Source organism: Scatophagus argus, chromosome 22, assembly GCF_020382885.2.
Source record: "Scatophagus argus isolate fScaArg1 chromosome 22, fScaArg1.pri, whole genome shotgun sequence".
NCBI classification, from domain to species: domain Eukaryota; kingdom Metazoa; phylum Chordata; class Actinopteri; family Scatophagidae; genus Scatophagus; species Scatophagus argus.
This window is the reverse complement of record NC_058514.1, coordinates 14,685,480-14,707,363: the sequence shown is the minus strand read 5'-3', so window position 1 is coordinate 14,707,363 and position 21,884 is coordinate 14,685,480. Positions and strand designations below refer to the sequence as shown.

Below are 21,884 nucleotides of genomic sequence, written 5' to 3'. Positions count from 1 at the left end.
ATTGTCTGCAGCACGGTTGCTGTCAAACACACCATCACCATGCTGTTTTGCATTTCTGGATGAGGCAGTGTTGCAGTTAAATAAAAAGCCCAGAGGTGCATGAAAGATGCACTGCCTGCATGGATTTTTTTTTTGCTCATTTTTAACTACGGCATTCACAACAACTGAGCGCTTTGCTCGTTTACTTCTTTTGTTCTCTTTCAATGCATTCCACTTTGGTAAATAAGGCAACTGTAAACATGTTTGTCCAAAGGAATGTTGAATTCCTCAGCCAAGTCAGTCAGGAACAAATATGTCACCCTCCCGTGTGCTTCTCCCTCAGGGCAGTCTGAATTCTGGACTACAGCGGGTTAACACAGAGTCTTGTTCTCAGGTAAGTATAACCACCTAACCATCCCTCGACCACATTCTAACCAATACGCACGTAAAACAACTTGTGTGTTTTGTACTGTGAACGATTAGTAATAATGATGAAAAAGCAATTTATTCAGTGAAAATTCAGAAGAAAAATGCTCTATTGTTTTTTTTCCCCCCATTTAATAGTTTTAAATGATTACACTTATTAAGAGTGATTAGCCCTGGCCTGAATGACAATATTTCTATATGTATACGTAGTTCAACATAGATTCAATTTGCTTCTGCTCCATGCATTGGACCAGCAAGCCTTGAGGAGAGATCATGTATTTAAAGGTCGAGCAGATTTGTTGCAGAGTTTAACAAGGGGCCTTTTTGGCCGTTTTCGATTACAGCGACAGATTGCTGAAAACCTGTATGCCGGAACCTCAACTTAGATCAGAGACAAAACAGTCTCATCCCATTCCAACTTACCTGCAAGTACAGGTTGTGTACTCGTCAGTTCTTCATCCTGTTAACACCAGAGTACATTTAGTTTTAGGCAACTGCTGGACTACCCATTACTATTGGACAAATCAGCTGTACTCATGTGCATTTCCAAATCCATTGTCCTTCATCAACAGAAAACAACACAATCAATGGTCCAATAATATGTGATGCACAGATTCACATCATAAACAGTTTCATAAACAAGATTCTGCAGGAGAGGACACTGTTCTATGAGGATGCCAAAGCATGCATTGCACCCTCAGTTTAATAATGTAATTAAAAATAAAAAAATGAAAATTCTAACAAAACTTTTCCTTGACAAACTGCAGGAATCAAAGTGCAGAGTTTAAGTCAACACCTTGCACATACAGCAGCAGGTGTTACCAGAATTCAAGCTGTGAACATGTCTGCAAGGCCTGATTGTAAGGCCACATGTGACACATGCTAGAGGACATGGCTGCGCTTGAAAAACAGAGGAGAACCTGAGAAATGAAGATGTGTGCAGGTACACTTTGTCTGCAGAAAAAGCTCTGAAGAATAAACCAAGACTGAGTTTATGATATAATACCAAATTACTTTTTGGAATATTGCAAATGGAATAGATTTTAATCACCTACTTGGCCATGCACAAACTGTGCCAGTTTGTGATGTTTCCAGCCAGGATGGTTATTTTGAAGGCTCACTGTCACCTCAGATCCACTGATACAGACAGTGGAGTGTGCCTTTCCCTCCTTCTTTCTAAAATCAACACTCAGCTCAATATTCCAGCTGTCTCTCTGTAATCTGGTCTATGATGGTGGTGTCGTCAGCTGTTGCATCATTAAATACAACTTGTCTTGACTGCACAATTGAACAAAAATCTTTTTGGTGTTCAGGAGGCAGGGGGGGAAGTTATTTGAGTCATGCCCTTAGTGCGTTTAAAGTCCTGACTCATTCATCTGCACGACTAAGCTTTAGTCGAATAAAGAGCTGAAATATATCCCATCAAACATCTTAAAATTCCTTTTGAACATGAAAAATGTACAAAAACAACACAGGAAGAAAAACTGCTAAATCTCTTGCTGCCAGCTTGGAAACTGAAAAATGGCCCCCACATTTGACAGGCTGATAAGAACAGGAACTGTGAGGCAAGGTCACCTTCAGATAAACTAAGCTCTGCTAAATCATTTATCTCAGAATATGATAGATGAGAAAGCGAGACCTCGACATCGGAAATCACGGGACGCGACTGGGAAGAACACACGAGGGTTCTGGTTCTGCTGGAGCTCTCGTTCACAACCAAACCAAAGATGTGTCAGATGACAGGTCGGACGGTTTTGGATTATTGCTGCTGAGGCATCCATTTGGGGCTCAGTGATTATTAACCCAAGGGGAAACGAGATGAAGAATAACCTGAATGAAATTATTTACCGTCTTAAGCACAACTTCTAGAACAAAGCAGTCAATGGTAATGACATTTATCAGATTTCAGGCTCCCCCCCAACGGTACTCATAAAAATATTTATGAAGTCATGTAGTCAAAAATGTATAATGTGGCCTAATTAAAAGCTAACTATAAAATAGTCAGGCCACTAAAATTGATGAATACAGTATTATATAAAAAACAGACTCTCACTCTCCCACTCTCAACACCTATAACTTATATAAACCAAATTTAAAATGTCAACAAGTCAATAATTCACCAGGCTTCGCTGGCAGTGGCAGAAAGTTGGTGAGAGGCGTGAATCTGAACACACAGACATGATGCACAGCATTTCCCCTTTAATTGTACCTGTCCGGCACGCTGCCCACAGAAACCCCTGCCAGACCAAAATAAATCTTTTTTCTGCCAAAAATGAGGCCAAATATCCATTCATTCCTGTATTTTCAAATTACGTCGTTTCGGTTTCCTTCTCTTCCCTCACTCATCCTCTCCGCTTCGTGTCTGCTGTCTTTAGTATTTGGATTCAGTCTAACTAATACATTCTGAGGATTATTATTGTTGCCAGTGTCCAACATGAATAAATGTTTATAAAATTGCTTATAAATCAGAAAAAGTTGGTCCAGAACTCACTTGAGAATCATCATTTCCCCATATCAAGGTAATAACAGTATCTGTACACCCACGGGTTACTAAAGGTTCTCCAACTAAATGGCCAGGTAACGTCAGCGCCTTTCAGTGAAACCTTCTGATTTTTTAATGGACTATTCAACATAAAGTAGAAGATTTTCCCGATAGCAAAGTCTGTTCATTCTCTTCAAGTTTCAATTCTTTGCCAGTGAGGAAGTGTTTGGACTTCATTATGACTGTCGAGGTCTCTGCAGATCATTTTAGCCCTGAGCTCCAGCCGCTGATGCTAGGAAAATGTTAATTACCTTGCCAGCCACATCCAACATTCGGACTCTCCTCGCATGCCTGCCTGCCTGCCTGCTCTCTCTCTCTCTCTCTCTCTCTCTCTCTCTCTCACACACACACACACACACACACACACAGGCTTCCCTGGTGTCTATGCTTCTGCACTTCTTCCTTAATTCTGACTGTGGATTTTGGAGAAAGTGATACACCAACCAGAGACAGCATAGTTCATCCCACAGGCGCAAAATGTTCTAGAAACTTCCAGTCTCTCATCAGGCTGCCTATTAGTGAGCTGTGCCAATGTTCACAGGGTAAAATGGAAGTTACATAAAGTCATTTGGGGATGTTGGCATTGACCACTTGCCAGTTTGAGTTCTACTGTTCCAGTATTTGATGTGTAGAAACACATTATATATTATAATATAACTTTTCTATCCAGCTGTGACTCAGCCTGAAGGTCAACTTGTGCCTGCAGACATTTCTGTGATGGGAAACCAAACAAAGCTTTCATTTCACCTTCACTGAATCATCAAGTTGAACTACAAGTTTTGTGCTGTTAAAATATAATGAAGCAGCGTTACTAACTTGAGAAGTTTGGTGCTCACGGTGTGTATGCAGACAGGGATCCACAACTTTGTCACGTCAAAGGCCTCCTGAACTGATCCGAATCTGATCACAGGCCACCACCTGATTGCAGAAATTTTAGATGTTCTATTCTTTAAAGTGTTGTTGACCAAAATAGCCACACATTCTGTTACAGTGGTACTTCTGGTGGAATTTATAGTGGAAATAGAAACTGCTGCTTTAGAATATAACTGCCATGAAACAATCAGACTATAATGTTTTATTTCGCTGATATACTGCTTTGTTGTCACTAATGCCACTCCCTCTCTTCATTCACTGTTAAGCTCGCTCGACCACTGCTGCTCTCTCGAGCCTGCCAACATGCAGACAAACAACACAAACATGACCTTCCTAATGGAGGTAAAAATGACTTTAACTGCCAAGCACATTTATAGCCAGAAAAGATTTTTAACTCTTTGGACTCTGAGCTGACTCTTCCTCTGTTCTTTGTCCTTTCATACTGTTAATCACATCTGGAAATGATACGTAGGTCTTCTGTTTTCAAAGGAATCTGGTCCAGAAGACTGAGTTGACACTTATTGTGTGTTACTTCTAAAGTATTGCTTATGTCAGATATGCAAACAATATGATCATGTGTTTCGTATGCTTGGATAGATGAAGTTCTTGTGATAAGTCATATCAGCCACATATTTGGACTGAGACATCATAATTCACATGAAGGTGTGCAAAAACAGACTCAAATGCAATTATTATATATACAATATTGCTCTAAAAAATAATCACAATTCCTAGACTAATGTAAACATTTCAGCAAACTGAGGCATTTGAGTTGTTAAGTGTAATTTTTTAGGGCATCAATAATGTGTGGACTGTGGAGAAAATGTGTTTTGCAACACTAGTGACTGTGGCTGCACCTTAATTACATGAAGCATTGTGGGTAGGCCTACCTAGATGTGCTCACCTAGATGTACAACTGGTCCACACTAAATGATTGGGAGAACATTCATTCATTTTCTATACCTCTTATATGTCAGAGTCACAGGGGCTGGGGGAGCTGGAGCCTATCCCAGTTGACTACGGGACCTCTTGCTATGAGGCGACCACCGTGCTACCCTGGGAAAACAAGAAATTTCTTAACTTCTGTTTTTAATGATCAAAATTAACATTAAATGTGCAATTTAAAAAAACATAAAAATACCCCTTTTGAAAAGTAAAAGAAAACATGTATGAATTGGTTTATGGGCCAATCAAAACAGGCCATTTTCCTTCGGAATAAGCCTGTGCTTACATGGCACAGTGCAGAGGCTGTTTAGCTAAAGATGCTCGCCAAAAAAAACTTGCTTGAAAAATGTCTGACACTGTAGACTACAGCCATAAAATTCATTGTTATGGCACAACAGGCATCCAGTACCTTTAAAGAGTCACTTCAGTTTCCAGCTGTGTAGAATGAGTGTATCAACAGTTTAATGGAGATGCAGTCACTGTCTAATTTCATAGCTCTAAATGTATTTCCTACTGAGCCAAGAAAACAGCACATTCAAAACAAGAGGTAGAGCTGAATTCAACTTGATTGTCTCCATGTTGCCCTGAAAGCAAGCAGCATTCAATATTTCTCTCTCCCTGCAGTCAACCTGAACAAATAATAATCAGCCAGATCATTTAAACAAGCAAGTATTTCCTTCAATAGAATTAAAATGTCAACATTCTAAATGAGTGGATGTATCGGTCTACCCCATCCACAGCAAAACATAAACATGATAGATGGGAAGCTAGGTTTCATTTTCACGTTGGGAGCAATTTACCTGCATGTGCCGCTTGTAATTAACACAAACTGTCACTGGTAAATGATAAGAAATCTCAGCAATGAAAACGCTTTAGAAAAAGATTTGTGTCATAAACCACCAGATGTGCTAGTGACCCTCCAAAGCATAAAGATATTAGTGTTTTTTATTTTAGGAAGGCAAACAAGATTAATATTTGTAATTAAAAGACCCATCTTACTTTGGCCTATCCAAAATTGAAATCCCTGAGCCCTGAACCAAGGGTTAATAATTTGAGATGATTGGTTTTGGGGGTTGAACCCTACTAAACTCACCTGCATCGAGTTCACTGAGCCTCAGAGACTGATTAGACTGATTATTGTAAGATCTGATTCATGGAGATTTCTGGAACAAGAACAAGCATTGGCTCCCTGAAGAGGCTAATTTGTGAGGTACTGAAAGTGATTGCTGTGAAGATGTTACAGACAGATGGACACTGATTTTACAGACAAAGGTCAGTTTAATAGGCATGCTGGAGCATTACTCAGCCTATAAAAAAAAACATCTTTTCATAATCCATCTCATATCATACAGGGCGATAAGACAAAATGGCACAAACACCACCAGGTTAAGTGGCTGATGCTCAAAGCATGAAAGCATGAATTAAAGAATAACAATTCTAACCCATTGCTTATTGAGAAACTGAAAACTTTGGATGTGGGCTTGAATTTGACTCCACAATAATCCTATGTAACCATTTCTTTTCTTGCGCCTGCTTTCGAATTATTTAACAATTTTGCTTTGACGTTTTAGCACGAGTTCCTGTCCACTGAATTCTAAACACAAACGCACATCCTAACCGGCAAGGTCCACAGAGGTGTAATAATCCCGGCTTCTCATGAATCTGAAACTTGCCAAATTCAAAACTAAGTCCTGATACCGGGGGTGACCAGTGACAGGACAGTGAGAATTTAATCGTGCAACAAAAACGAAAACGGCGAACAACAGCTGCAGCGCTGAACTCCGGCGTCTGTGGATCAAGGCTGTACTGCACAGTGGTAGGACGCACAATGATGGCTCTTGTTTCCTGCACACTACTGAGAGCAAAGGACTCAAGTCCCCATCAACACGCAAACCCAAATAAAATGACAGCAAGATTGGAGGCTGGCAGAGAATGAGAGAAATGACACAGATGTGGATGTGATGTGACATCACTGGACACTGAAACCAGACAGACAAATTCCTTTTAAGTTTTTTTTTTTCCTCCCTCATATATGTGCGACATGATATCATCTGTCTCAAGCAACAGAAATCTCTAAATGGCCACACTTGATAAATTCTCACCCTTTTATGGATATTAACCTGCAATGTTACATTTTTGCTGCTGGTTACCTGCAAGAACTTCAGGAAATCACAACCTTGCCTGTGAGAAGCACTCTCAGACCGAAGAAGTGGTACATGAGCTGTTATCAGCACATGAAGGTTAACGATATTCCACTCAAGCTACCCATTATGTAGCTTCCCGGTAACATTTTTCCAACACTTGCAGTACAGTACAGTACGTGTTAAATAGCTCCTGTGTTGTGTTTGTCATCGACTGCAACCTTCCTGTCAGCAATTGCAAAGAAGAACATTCTTTATTGCAAGTGTCCAGTATTAAAAATGGACAAGGTCAACACAGAGACGCATGAACATGATGTCACTCATGGCCACTGAATTGTAACTCAGACAATCAATGACTTATCTTCAAAAGCCAGAAGAGAGCGGGAGGTGGAACATGATGAAATAACAAATAGAACTTCAAAAGAACGTGGTTGCGTGTTGCCTTGTGCTATTTTGCAGACTGTGGCTGCTTGGGGAGAACACACACACAGGGTGCATGTACGATTTGCATGTGTGTGGGTACAGGGGTAAGCAGGTAGGTGTCCTTGGTAAATTTCTAGGGTGTCTAGGGTTCATGGTCATTATAATCCATCCGTGGTGCCACAGACCATGTAGATTAACTGGGCTTAACAGGGCAAAGACAGCAGGAGAGGCAGGTGGAGCCACAAGATTTCAGGTGAAATCTCACAGTGGCAATTGTAAGTAATTATATCAGAAACTAACATCCTAACTACATAATCTTTATGGTGTGACACTAGCCACTATATAACTGACATAAAAATGCTCAATTCAGGCTCAAAAAAGCCCTGCTCAAAATTAGACGTTTTATCCTTTGTAATAAATTAATTTTTCACTGATGAAATTCACAAAAAGCTGAACTCAAAACAAAGCTAAGATGTGAATTTACTTAAAATAAGTTTACTCATATGAAGTAGATTAAAAACATTATGTCAGTGAACTTGCAAACTTGCAGACGCTCCTCTGCAGTCAATCACAAGCCGTCCTCTTCAGAGGAATTTGCCGCACAAGCACAGCAGTGACCACATCCTCATAAGTCATCATGTTTCCTGTGATTCTGTTGCAGGAAAAATGGCCACTGTGTGTCTGATAAGAAATTAATGAGGGTGATAAAGTAACAGCAGGCCTCCATACTTCCTGAGTGATCAAAGGAGAGTCAGATGACTGATCTGGTGAGTCAGGCGTCGCCTTGCAGCACATGTCACGTTTTCTGGGTATTTTGTCTCATTAAAAACAGTGGTGTGGAGGAGTCATGGCTGACAACAAGGAATCTCGAGACTATATTCATTCAAGTCATTTTTATTCTAATGTGGAATGAGGTGTTGGATGTGGTTTTCGCACATTTTGCAAGAGGTCAGGTTCCACACTCACTCACATGCAGACCACACATGTTTGGACAATGTGGCACCCAGTCCTCTGCATGCTGTGATGTGCGCTGGGGATGAACAACTGCTGGCCACATGTTTGATGACTCCAGCTGACAGTAACTGTAAACACACGCTGATGATGTTTTTAATGGAGTCAGGGACACAGATGAAATAAAAACCTATTGCTTTTAGTTTCAGTCCAAAGCTCCCATTATTTCTCACTCGTCTTATCTTGAGTTCATGAATAAAATCGGTGAGAGTCTTCAAAGTCTGCACTGCTGACAAGACAAATCTGTCCCCAGTTGGCAGTGATGACACAGTATAATATGTTCTTCCCACAAAAATGTTCCCTCAATTTGTCACTGTATTGCATCAGGGAAAATAAATTAAAGGTTTTGAGGCAATTTTCAGTTTACCTCTTGAAAACACCAAAGTCACTGCATTAGTCTGCATTGTTGTTAAGGTCCCTACTCTGCTCAGTCACAAGCTGATTGGCTCCAAATGAACATTTTGATTTTTCAAAAAGACTAAGAAATGTCCTGAAACAGCTGTCATTTGAACACTTTTCTGGCATGATGTATGTGGGGTTGAGCCAAAATAAATTACATTGTGTGTGTTCAACAGTGTGGCTCATTGATGTGTTTTAGTAGTTTACGGGCAACAGTGGAGCTCCGACAAAGAGGAATAACAGGCTTTGGGCACACACGCATTACTTGTTCAGATTTATTCAGAATGTCAGGTAAGGTGCAGTTAAATTCAATAAGGGCACAAATCCACAGATTTGTCAGGGCCATGAAAACCAAGGAAAAAACGCATCAGTGCAACAATGTGAACTCATCCCAGGGCTTTAGGAGTTCAACAGTACAGAAATTTGCAGGGACAAGATGGGAAAAGGTGTGAGACGAAAGGAAAGAGGATGAGCTATCTCTCTCTCTCTCTCACACACACACACACACACACACACACTGATGCTACATGGGTTGCTGTACAGACAGCTAATGTATGTACAGCTGGTTCATTGTCTGGTGACACAAATAAACACAGACTGCGCTGAAGGTTTTGGGCTTTTCATTGTATTTGACAAGGAAAAAAAATAGAATGTCTCCAACCTCATTACTGCTGTGAATTTTTTGTAATATTTGTAATATTATTCAAGCTAACAGTGCATTTCCTTTGGTCTCCTGTTGCTATAACTTGCAATGTTTGTTGCAAAATGTTAATAATGAAGACACTAACTTTTGTCATCCCAAGCGTCCTTTGTTTTGTCTTCCTTCAAGGATATTGGCGACTTTTTTCTTTGTGTAATGTATGCAGACAGTTCCCAAAAACTGCCAGCAAAAGCCAATACATCTGTTTAGTTCAAGCCCAGGTTAGACAGCTGTATTCACCTCCTATCTCCAACATCTCTTCCTCTCAGTGTGCGCCTGCCTGCTTCTGATCACAATCACGTGTGACAAAGGCAAAGAGCAGACAAGCTGCTTCTTCATTTGGCCACCTCTGCTTCATGGAGGACTGCGATGAAATATTGATTGGAGCAAGGCCTCCGCTGACCACAGCACAGATAACAGTAACTAAATGATGGATCTTTCAATAGGATCCCAGAAGAGAGCTTTTAAAACAGATCTCTGCTGTCTTCCAGCCAGAACTAAGTGCTGGCAACAGCCTGGAGGTGTTAGCTCTTATCTGTGATGTATCTAGCTGTATTCCGGACTGCTAGCAAAGTGCTATAGCCTGTGTTCCTGCACCCTGGGGTTATATTCTCACTGACTGGTTCAGGCTGCAGACGGGTTCCTCAGATCATCCTTTTTCCTCCCTGCTCTTCCACCTCTATCCTCCCCCTCTCTACCTGTCAAACACTGCGAGTTTCTATGCATGCAGCCAACACAAGCGCCTGGTTGGTTATGATGGACAGAGACAGCTGTAGTGGAAATGCAAAACGTCTGAGTGCACGTGCACACACATACAGAAACACCAGACTGTTTATAGAGGGTGCAACCAGAGCTGCAAAGCAAATTAATGACTTTACTTCCCTAATTATCCCACTCAGTAAAAGAGGAAATGGCTGTGGCTGGCCCTCTGCTTCCTTTCTTCTTTGTGTATCCCTAATACAAGTATGGCTGTGTGTCGGCTCTCTCTGATCTATTTCTAAAGTGTTCAGCGCTGCTGTCCGACAGCTGCCTGCTGGCCAGTGGCTGTCACATGTTGCCTTCACTTCCTGTTCATGTAAAAAGCTCCTCAGACCCCAACACAGATCTGGATGGCTAGAAGGGGGGTTGGAAGTGTGTGTTTAGCATAGTACTTGCAGTATCTCAGAGAGGTAGTAGTACATCTTTTTTAGTTGTACATTTTAGTAGTCATTTGTTGTGCTTTTTCTTTCAAAACATGATTTTCCAAATCTCCTTTTTTAATGACATAATGTCACTTTTTAATGTTTGTACTGTTGTCTCTAGTCCTCACCCTGACGCCCTTCAGCCAATCACATGTCCTCAGCTAGCCTTTGCATTACTTATGGTAAATGCACTGTGCTCATACAGAGCTCCTCTAGTCTGCCTGACCACTCAAAAGCACAGCTCAAGCATTTACCCATTCACACAATCACAATCAATCACAATCCCATTCATCAGACTGATGGCAGAACATACCATGCAAGGTGCCACCCGCTCATCAGGAGCGAAAAACATTCACATGAACACTCACACAACAATGGAGCAACCATATATTGCCCAAGGATACAGGGGCCAGGGACTGAACCACCAACCTTCTGAATGGTGGACAACCACTCTACATCCTGAGACACAGCTGTCCATTATACCAGTAATGATGTAAATACAGCACCCCACCGTTCCATTCAGTAAACCAACATGCAAAACAGCAGCAACTGGCACACCTTTACCCACCAGCCACAACATTCATACCACTTGTTTAATGTTTTGTAGCTCCCCTCGTGTTGCCAAAACAGCACACAGAACTTCTGGGTGGTGTGTGTCACAGGACATCCACATGATTGCCACAAGCCAAGGTTTCCCCGCAGAACATTGCATTATAAAGAGATGATTAATGTTAATCACTTCATCTGTCAGTGGTTTTAATGTTGGGGCTGAAGGGTGTGTGTTGGTCGGGTTGCTCCTAAACTGTGTGGTGAGCTCATTGTTATTCTTCAGTAAAATGTCACACATAGGTTTGGTACTACCTCAATTTCGCTGGAATAAAAGCCCAATGAGCAACCAGATATAACTGATTGCATAACATTGACAAAGTTAGACAGTACAGATCTAAGTATAAGACTAAAACATTGAACGATGCAGCTTTGTTTCTGTTGAACTCTCGCCATCTCTACCCACTCCCTGTTTTTTTTTCCCCTTGCACTCTTCCCTGTGGGTATTCTCCTACCTTGTGAGGATCCCAGCCGCCCCTGTGCTGTCTGCTTGACAGTACTCTGTCAAGCCCCTGCCTCATCCTCCTCCTCCTCCTCCCCTTTTGTTGCCATAGAAACCACCAGCCATGGAAAAGTACAAGCAAGTGGATTGTCTGGGAAAAAGACGGGGGTGGACGGGGGGGTAACGATAGTCGGCCACGCTGCGAGCTGACAGCTGCAAAAACAAACAAAAACAAAAATGGGTTTGAGAATGGTTTGTGTTATCTGAGAGACCAAAGAAAATGTTGTTTTACGGTGGTGAGATCAGGTTTATAGGATGATGGCAGATTGTGGTTGTAGCACTTAGGAGGCGTGAAGTCATAACAGTGAAAAGTAGATTAGTCAGTCACGGAACTTCCCCAAAGTCATCAAAAACAATAACACCCATGACGACTGGCCTTTTTCAGCAAAACATCCAGGAACATCAACATCCAGCACAGAAACTGCACAGTTCTTTGCTCATTCATGCTGCTTGTCACTTTAAGGTGGCGACTAGTTAAATTAGGAGGATTCAGGGTTCTTGAAGATTTGCACATTCAGATTCTCAAACTTCATCTCATCAAAAAGCAAAAGTAAGTAAGGGTTTTTTAAGGCAAAGAGGAAACAAAATCCAGTGAAAAAGGGCTGCAGACACTTGAATACATTTTTTTCCACTGGCCCATTTAACTGTAGGAATACACATCAACACAGAAGGCATCCTGTGAAAATTCTGACCACAAGTTTGAGATGTGTGTTTACAAGTGGATCAGTGTTTGCTTTGCATTATTGGACAGAACCTTACAGGGCTCTGGTGCTGGTTTCACCCTGTCCCACTAATGGACACTTGATGGGGTAATGCACAAACAGGAAAAGAAGTGCACCCAATAGCACATCCATGTTTTTATAGCCACGTGAGCAATGCACAATTTAAATCATTTAAAGAATCTGCAATGTGGTAAAAAGCATGTGTATATGTTATATTATAATATTAATTCTTAAGCAGGTGGTACTGGTAATGTTAAGCCAAGAAACTGTGACATAAGTGATTATGTGAAGTATAGTCAGTAAGTAAAATAAAAAAGTAAAATATAGTCCTGCATCTTTCAGTAACTGATCATATTGCAGGTTGTTTTCATTTTATGAAAGATTCATTTGTGGAATAAAAGCAAAATGCCACCACAAAGCTATTGATGTGATTGGCTCTTGCTTTTGGGAGGCTGAAAAAAGTGGTATTATAAAATAAAACATTTTGATTTATTAACTGCAGGAATTACATAAAAACTACCAGCAATTAATTGTGAAAAAAGTGAGATGAAATATGATGAGCCTTAAAAATTATTTCACCATCTCATGGTTCTATTATAAGATAATACTGTATGGCTTTATGCTGGATTTCTTCATATTATTATTTATAGTGTTTCGTTTACATGTTTAATTTTGAACACTTTGGATTTTGATAAAATTGGTATACCAGTTTATAATTAAAAACACATTAGGTGAACGTACAACCTAGTTTCAGTGTTTTCTGTGTAGCTTCAGGAAAACAGCAAGATTTCAGATAAAACTCAAACTGGAGTGTCTTACTTACCTCAGCTTATATAAAATACTCTACACTTCCTGCCTTGCTGGGACCAACTTTGTCCTCTCTGGAATCAGTTCTCCAGCCCACAGCTAAGGTTTCTACAACAAGTTTTTACATTCTCGTGTTGCAGTCAGATCAACCTGCAAACCACAGGACTGGATTTCTAGATGTTTCCCTGCTCAAGGACTCCTGATTCCAATGAACAGGTCGTTATCAGGCAGAGGTGATCATTTGAATCAGGTGTGTCAGAAGAGGAAACTGCAGTAATTTACATGCAGGTGGAATTGAAAATATTGTCAATTTGTTTTTGTTTGTTTTTTTTAAATCTGAAATGTATCGCATTTCATTTACATCTACCATGATTTTTTTTTTAAGAAGACTACAGATTTATTTAATGAGAATTTTCAGTATCAGTCTTCAGTGATGTTTAACAGTTAAACATTTTGATGTGCTTGTGATGGTTCAAAAATCAGTGTAGGAGCCAAATTGGTTATTTTCTTTCTTCACAAGTGTTGTATGCATTTCTGCCAGTAGGTGGCAGTATCTTGATTAGGCCATGGTTTGTATCTATATAGGGAGGTGGGTTAATCAGGGTAGTGGTGCACGCTGGGGAATCCACACAGTTTTTGACTAATATAGTGGCCCTTTGTCACTATCCGCGCACGCTGGTTGTTTGACTGGCTTGTACGCGTGCCTGCATACACCTACACAGGCACGCGTACAAGCCAGTCAAACAACCAGCGTGCGCGGATAGTGACAAAGGGCCACTATAATCAGGATGGATCGTTTGTGCAGGACAGTCTGAAGATTTGATGTGGACAGTCTGGTGTCAAAAAATGTTGGAGTTCGTGATTCCCGTTAGGTCGTCCGAACATTTCTACTCAGCTGTCTTATGCATTTTGGTGAAATGTTGATTTTGGTGCAAAGTTTAGTTTATCTTTATACACTCCATGGCAGTTTTCAAGGGAGAAGGAAGAAGAAGAAGATGATGATGAAGAGCACTGGTAATTCAAAGAGTTCCTAATGACACAACCCTGAAACATCTTTAAATGCTGCGTATAGCTCATATTAGAGCACTCATGCGAGCTTGATAGCCTGCCATGCCCAGTAATGGTTGTGATTAGATAGCTGATGAGGGGAAGAGATTATTGAACATTTAGCTGGCATTTGTGCAAGTTTACCTCAGCCATTTTTCAGTGCATCCCATATCTGGAAATAGAATTAAAAACTGAAAGCGCAGAATAGACTTTAGTACTGCTGTAGAGATGAAGCAGACTGGGAAAAGTACTGGCAAAAATGAAAATCAAGGTTCAATTCCCTGAACAGGTTAAAAGGGACAAGTCTGAACATATTCTTAGAGCTATGAATTCAGTCCCTGTATATGTGTTCAGCTGGAGGACCACATGCTGAAAAGAGTCTATTAATCACCATACAAAAGCATACAAAACGTCTCATTAAATTTGCAAAGTAGGTGTGGATTTACATGCATTCCTTAGGCTGCTTGCGGGACTTTAAGCACGTCGGGTGCAAGAAACACCTTAGACACCGTCTGTTTTGCTTTGGTTTTTGTTTTGCTCCTGAAAAATTCCTTTGTTGTCAGCAGTTAGGAAGACATGAGGTCAGCAAACCAGAGAACACACTGTATGTATTTATGACCCACATATCCCCTCATCCACCAGGAGAGCAGGTTTGCTGTCTTTTTGTTGCCCACACACGGTAAATATCCTCTCCCCTATCAGCATGAATATGCAGGTGGTAAGCTGGGAACTCCTGAATACAAATACACACAGACAGATGCACTCAGTCTGTACAAATGCAAGCAGGCACGTAGACAAGGAAACAAGGAAACACACACACACACAGTGCCTCCCCCTCGCCTACACACACAGGTGATATGGTGTCTGCCAGTGATAACAGCAGTAGGGTGGCTGAGAGGACACAGCTTCGTCCTCGTTTGCCCAAGGTCACCGATAGGCAGGCAGTGGCTGGGAGACAGCTGTCTCTCAGCCAATCACTGACCTCCCTCTGTTTGTGTGAAAAGCACAGTTCCTCTTTTGCATGCGATAACACGGTTGTTACTGTGGGATTATCTTTTCCCAGGAGCCAAACACCAGTTAAAAACAATGCAAATGAAGACAGCAAACCACTCTGTAGACAAATTGATCCGGAAAATGGAGAGCCAGCCAGGACTGGTTTGGCAACTAACGATGCAGCTTTTTTGTTCATTTTTTCTTTCAACATCTGTAGATTTTATTTCCCTCGAAAGGGCCAGCTGGAAGGAGAATACATTATAGGAGGGATTCATGATTTCTCTAAATGCACCCCAGCCAAGTTTGCTGTCTAGATTCTTTAAGACTGAACAGTAACTCGGGAGATCTTCCTTCAGTCACATGACTCAGGTTCAGTCCCTGGTGATGTGGACAAGTGAATGGACAAATGTCTGATTTAATCAATGTAGTGTCACATAAAAATAAAATAAAATGAGGTCCTAAAGACGTCCAGTCTTCATAAAAATTCCTTTCAGTGCTTGAGAAGCACTGAAATGCAATAGAAGGAATCATATTCTTGCACATGGCCATGACCATTGTCACTCCTTCCTGAAATTACTCTCAGATCTGTCAGCACATGCACTGAGAGTAATGGCTCAGTCAGATGGGAGCACCTAGCTCTGAGATACTGTTTACTTCCATGAGATAAATGATCTGAATGAGGACAGGAACTGTGCATGAGATGTGATCGTTCAGCCACAGCTACATTCAGAGTGTTTACATAGTGCATACAGAATGCCAATAAGAAATATAACTGCAGTCTTACATTTTAATTTATTTTCACCTGAATCTGTGGGTGCCTGGACACATCAAGACACAATAAACACAACAAAGTGGGACCAGCTCTATTAAAAGGTCTGTCCCCGACCTGCTTTTTATTTTTAACCTTTATTTATTCCGAGAAGGTTCATTGAGAGGAAGCCTTTTCTTTGCAGGAACACCCTGATCACACGCACACCTTGATGCTGCCAAGGGCAAACACAGTCGGACTAGCAGGGGTTAAGGGCCTTGCTCAAATGGTGGTAATTCTTCCTGCCTTTCTAAGGAATTAAATCGACAACCTCCCAATCATAAGCCCGCTTCTCACTGAGTGAGTGATGACACTGCTTCAGTGCTTGAACGCTTAGGAAGAACTGCCATTAACTGAAATGAACGGAAGAGATGTTGACTGTCCTGTATACAACTGATTTCTTAACTTCTTAATTTCAGCTATTTTTTTTTTTTTTTTTTTTTTTAAAGGTATTTGTGTCCTCAGTTGTATTGTAATGAACTAATGTCATGTTGTGCAGATGTCTGTTTGGACTTTTCTATTCATCAAAGTGAGGACAGTGACCATACACGGTCCATCCAAACGCCAGTTTTGTTTTCAGTCTGTCTCCCTCACAGATGAGACTGCTCAGTTGACTGTGAGATAACCAAAGCCAGCTAGCCACATGGACTCAGCAGGCTGCAATCTGGAGCCATGTCAGTCTCGTAAGTTGCTGCATGTGTGCATACAGTGTAGTGTAACTACTCATGTCACTGTTTAAGAGGCCGTAGAGACTCCTGACAGCTAATGTATCCAGATATCATCAACCTTTTTGTGCACATTGTAATAACTTGATTTTCAAAACATAAACAAAAAAATCAATAAATCAGACCTGCATCATTATATGTAAAAAGTTTACCGGGTAACCTTAGTGTTTCCTACCATACTGTGAATCTCTGCCAATAAGCTCTACAAACCTGCTTGCAGCGAAACACAGCCTGTGGGCATGTGGTTCCTGAGAGGTCTTCTAGGGAAGCAAAATTCTTCTCCTCTAGTTTCAAGAAAGTTTGTGTCTGTGAAGGCTGCAGCTTGATGCTGACGTTGGATTAAAAAAGTGGTTTTGAACTGGATCATTCTTATGAGGAAAATGGAGTAAAATTGTCAAACATTGCGCCAGTTTGATTGTTTTCTGTGGGGAAAATTGTGGGTATGTAAAAAAACAAGTCACAATTGCAAGAATTGGTTTTAATTTGGATGGACTGCACTGGGTCCTATGATTCCAGAGCAGACAGGAAATTTATGGTGCTTTTTGTCATGTATGTGTTGTCTCGGTGTCTGCAGAGAGATTTGTAGTTTTTGTATAATGCTTTTAGTATGCACAACTTTTCACTGAAGACAGTAATGTTTCTTTTCATATTTTCTTTTTTCGCTTTAGATTCATATAAGACTCTAAATTCCCCATAGGTGTGAATGTGAGCATGAACAGTTGCCTGTTTTAATGTGTCACCCTACAGGGTGTGTTAAGCAGTTACAGATAATGGATTTTAGCGAGCAGTGTTGTGGCGAAAGGCCTGGGCTCATCATTAGTGTCACAAGCATGTACCTGTCCATGGTGGAATTTAATGAGAAGGATATCAACAGGGGCATTTGTAAAGGAAATTGCATTAACTATTTATGACCACATTAACGTCCACAAGTAATAGAATCAGATAGGAATGTAAGCTTAGGTGACCTCAGAGTGCGGAGTTCAATATTGTATCTAAATGCTAATGAGGAGTATTACCAAGTTTAGAGTATGGTACATACAAAAAATACTGTTTTGATTACTAAACCAGTTTAATTTATTCATGTTCCTCCTGCCTGCTCTGCGGTGTCTGACCTCGTTCAGTTTATGAAACATGTATTAGACAGAGCCAGACACAGACAGATCATGTGGTGATGTGTCCTTTAGGCTGTGCTGCACTAGCTGACCTGACATTTGCCAAATCTGTATGAATACACAACCTTTTGTCCTTGAAAGGCAACAACAGACCTGACATTTTCCACTCCATCCTCTCCAATTACAACTTCATTAATGCCTTTCCCGGCAGGAGGTTCCTCTGTGTTTTGTGTATCCTCGGGATAGACACAAACATTGTTCTGTCTCCAGGAATGTGAATGAGCCACGACAAGCGGTGAGTCAGCACCCAGGCTGATGTAACAGGAGTAAGGCTGTGGCTTTTAGCTGCACACAGGTAGGCCAATGATACGGGTGTGTTAGGTTTTGTGTGTGTATTGAAAATGAAATGCCTTCTGTTGCCATTGCAGTGTGCCTGCTAACCAATGTGGAGAAAGAAACCAGCCCCAGGACAGAGTTTCCATTTGTTCCCGACCTCCATCTTTGTTTTTTCTTTGCCTCCATTATGAGAAAAATATGACAGCAATTATCTCTGACATTTACATATGAATAAATGTCTGTTGAGTACAACACAATACTCAATTCATGTAATCTTTCAAATGTAAAAAATATTACAATGCTCTGACTTTAACAAATCAAAGGAGAGTTGAGATAGATGTGCATGATCTTCTGACATTCTAAGCTTTTTAAAGGGGTTCATTATGAAGGCCCAGTCACACTAGTAGTTCAAAGCAGCATGTCATTCCAAAGGATTTAATTTTGTTGTGATCTATGACTTCTGTGATGGGAGGCAAAGTAAATTTGTGCAAATGTTTTTCACCAAATTCAGCTCTGATGAACTCTGACACTGTAATTCCAGCTGTTGACCAAATGTTAGTACTGAGCTTTAAGGGAACAGAGAACTCCAAAACTGAGGAATCATGGTGATTCAGCTGTGTCGCCCCGTCCAGTGTTGTAATGGTCCTCTCTCGGAGGTAATGTACTCCGTTAAAGAGGCTTGGTTTTAGATCGTCATGAGACTGGAGTCAGTGGTACAACTACGTCTAACACAGTACTGACTTTTCATTCAGTTAGCAACTGAGTTAGCTTGAACACCTTTCCCCGACCTCTTCAGTAACTCTCAACTGAATGACAGAAGTAGAACCCAGGTAGAAAAAGGAACTACAGAAAACACAGAAAGAAAGTGACTGACTTTCAAGTTACTATGTTCCTGGCTAGTCTCATGCATTACATTTGGGTTCCACACTGTTTGCTGATCTTTCAAAAACCCAGAAGGTCACCTACTGCTGTTCATATGGTATTTCCACAGTCTTCTAATCACCTGAAAAACAAAATATTCCATCTACTCAACAGCAAAATAAGATTTAAGCCTGCTTTTCAAATGCCAGCTAGAAGTGACATACATCTGTGTGTGGTGTAAGTGTTGGGCAAGTTTTCCAAAAAAACTGTTGCCGCCCTGTGTGACTCAAATCTTAAAGGAATTCATGTGAGGCGAAATGTTTAGGCACTTGCTGGCTAGCTACAGTACTTCACTAAGCCGCTGTGAGTAGTTCCAACATCACCAAGCCACAAGTACTGCCAGTTTCACAAAGACCATTTTAACGTGCCGCTTTCTGGTGTTTACTCTGAGCAGTAGAAATCCCCAACTCACGGCAATGTATCATGCAGGGATACTAGATATAACACTGATGTAAACTCACTCTCAAGCTAATGATGTTTATGTATCGTTCTACCTGTGTATGAAAAAAGATTTTTTTACCCACACCATTTGATTGTGCCCAGTAAGCATAGAGAACACACCAAAGCTTAATTTTTTTCCTTCTATTCTAGAGGGGATCAGATTGACTTAAGGGTCATGCGGTTCTGATACAAAAGTTTAATCAAGGAAGAAGTTCATGTTTGAAGTGCGGAGTTTATTGTTGCACTCAACAATGGCACCGCTTCTCTTGTGATCATTTGGGAACAATGAAAGTCTTTCATTGCCAAAGACACACAAGGTCAGGGAAGTAGATTTCGCTCTTTATTGTTTGCCGTTACATCTGATATCTGGCATGTAATGTTGATCTTGGTTGTGTGTTTTCAGCTTGGCAGTGTGGTAGTTTAGTAGACTGCAGCCTGCTACTGAATACTACCTCCAAGCTCAAAGACTTAGGTTAAATATGAATGTCACACGTAACAGTGCAGATGAGTTTGTTGGTCAGTATTTTATCTTTGATTGTTATCTGTCTCTACTGTCAGCCCTTATTTGCTTTTAAGTCTTAAATTAACTACCGACACTCTATACCATATGGTTGTGTTTGTTTGTTAGCACTCTGTATTTACAGCCAGTTCTCATTCCCTATCTAATCTAATCCCTATCTAATACTGATGCTTTGTCATGCCCCTCGGCACTTCAAGTATTTAGACACTCCTCGTTATTACTGAATTCAAGTATGAGGCTGCTCGTCTTGGTTCTTTACGTCCAGTGAAAGGAAATCTCAATGCTCAACCCCTTTGAACGCCTTTTGGGTGAACTGAAACAGAGACTGTGAGCCAGGCCTTTTCATCTAACATCAGTGCCTGACCTCACAAATGCTCTACTGCATTAATGAGCAAAGATTCCCACTGAAACACTCTAGAATCTTGTGGAAAGCCTTCCCAGAAGAGTGAAAGCTGTTATGGCTGCAAAGCTGTCTGTGTATTGAGAATGCAATGTCATTAAAGTCCCTGTTGATGTAATGGTTAAGGGTCCCAATACTTTTGCCTATATAGTGTACACTTTAGCATGTTTGTATGATGCACATGTGAGGTTTGCCTTCGGGTCTTTATTCCTGTTTCCTGTTTTGAACACGTACTTAATGTTGTGAAATGGTCACAGTTTAGTTTAGGTAACAAAACTATTTTGGGAGGTATAGGAAAAGATTTTGCCTTTTGATTTCTGTCTGTGGTGTCCATGTTTTACAAAGTGGTGAATCTTTCCCCAACCTTGCTTGAGAACAGGTTTTTTTTGGCCAAAAATCACTATCTGTCTGACCTGTTACAGCTTCCCTTCTGATCATGATTTTCCCATCGCTGAAGGGAAATTCCAGCTTATTATAAAGTTAGCTAATATTTGCAACATTCCTATTGGTAATAGTAACCCTGTATTCACTTAACTTATTTGCTGAGATCTGATGACAGGAGTAAAGAGAAGACAGACAGCACAGCATGAGCTGAAATACACTGTGATGGGTTGTAAAAGAAAAAAGTTAATCAGGCTTATTTGAAAGGTAAACAGTAAAATGATTACCCAAACTTCTGTGAAACATCAACCTCAGTTTACAGAGCCACTTCCTGGTTCAACTCTGGCCAACTGTAATTATGTGAACACATACACCGGGGGAAGGAAGAAGAAAAGGGGACACATTTAAGTGTCTGTCCACACAATATATATGATCACATATCTATGTGGCTTTAGCGTCTTGTTGTGTATGTCTAACAGATGTTGTGAAAGCAATAAAAAAATTAATAACACATGCAGCTATTACGCTGGTGAGTACAGTGAAAGTCAAAACTATGAAAACAAGACCAAGGTTCTGATTGTAAACATCTTCAACGTCGTCATTGCTAGAAAACTATTTTTATTACCCAACATTTAAGTAAGCAAAGACACCACAAGTGATGACACATTTCAGTATTTGAAATATCTTTGATCTTAGATCATCTTAGCCATAATTATTTTATATATATATAATATTTGATGTGTGTAGTCCTGGTTAAGGAACTTAGAATTGTGTCTTCATGCTTAAACTAAAAGTGAAAAATGTTTGATTGGCACATGTGAATTACACTCCAGTTCTTGATCTTAAATCAAAATTTGTCTGTGCTCAGGAGAAAGTTTAATTGCATATTGTGTTTACACTGTTTCAGCCTTCTGCATTCTACCATTTTTGCTCTCCCTCGAGC

At 40.6% G+C, this 21,884-nt stretch overlaps 1 long non-coding RNA gene across 3 annotated transcripts; it reads right to left on the bottom strand.

Annotated features, from left to right (window-relative positions):
• Window positions 1-833: 833 nt before the first annotated feature.
• LOC124053778 lies at window positions 834-13,436 on the bottom strand. Of its 3 annotated transcripts, XR_006842228.1 has the most exons (4): window positions 13,274-13,436; window positions 11,682-11,881; window positions 4,784-4,876; window positions 838-865 (listed from the first exon to the last, which is right to left on the bottom strand). It is a non-coding gene; the product is annotated as an uncharacterized LOC124053778 (long non-coding RNA). The 3 variants fall into 3 exon arrangements; XR_006842227.1 differs by lacking the exon at window positions 4,784-4,876 and having other exon boundaries at window positions 834-865; window positions 13,274-13,435; XR_006842226.1 differs by lacking the exons at window positions 838-865; window positions 4,784-4,876 and adding an exon at window positions 8,208-8,411 and having other exon boundaries at window positions 13,274-13,435.
• Window positions 13,437-21,884: the final 8,448 nt, after the last annotated feature.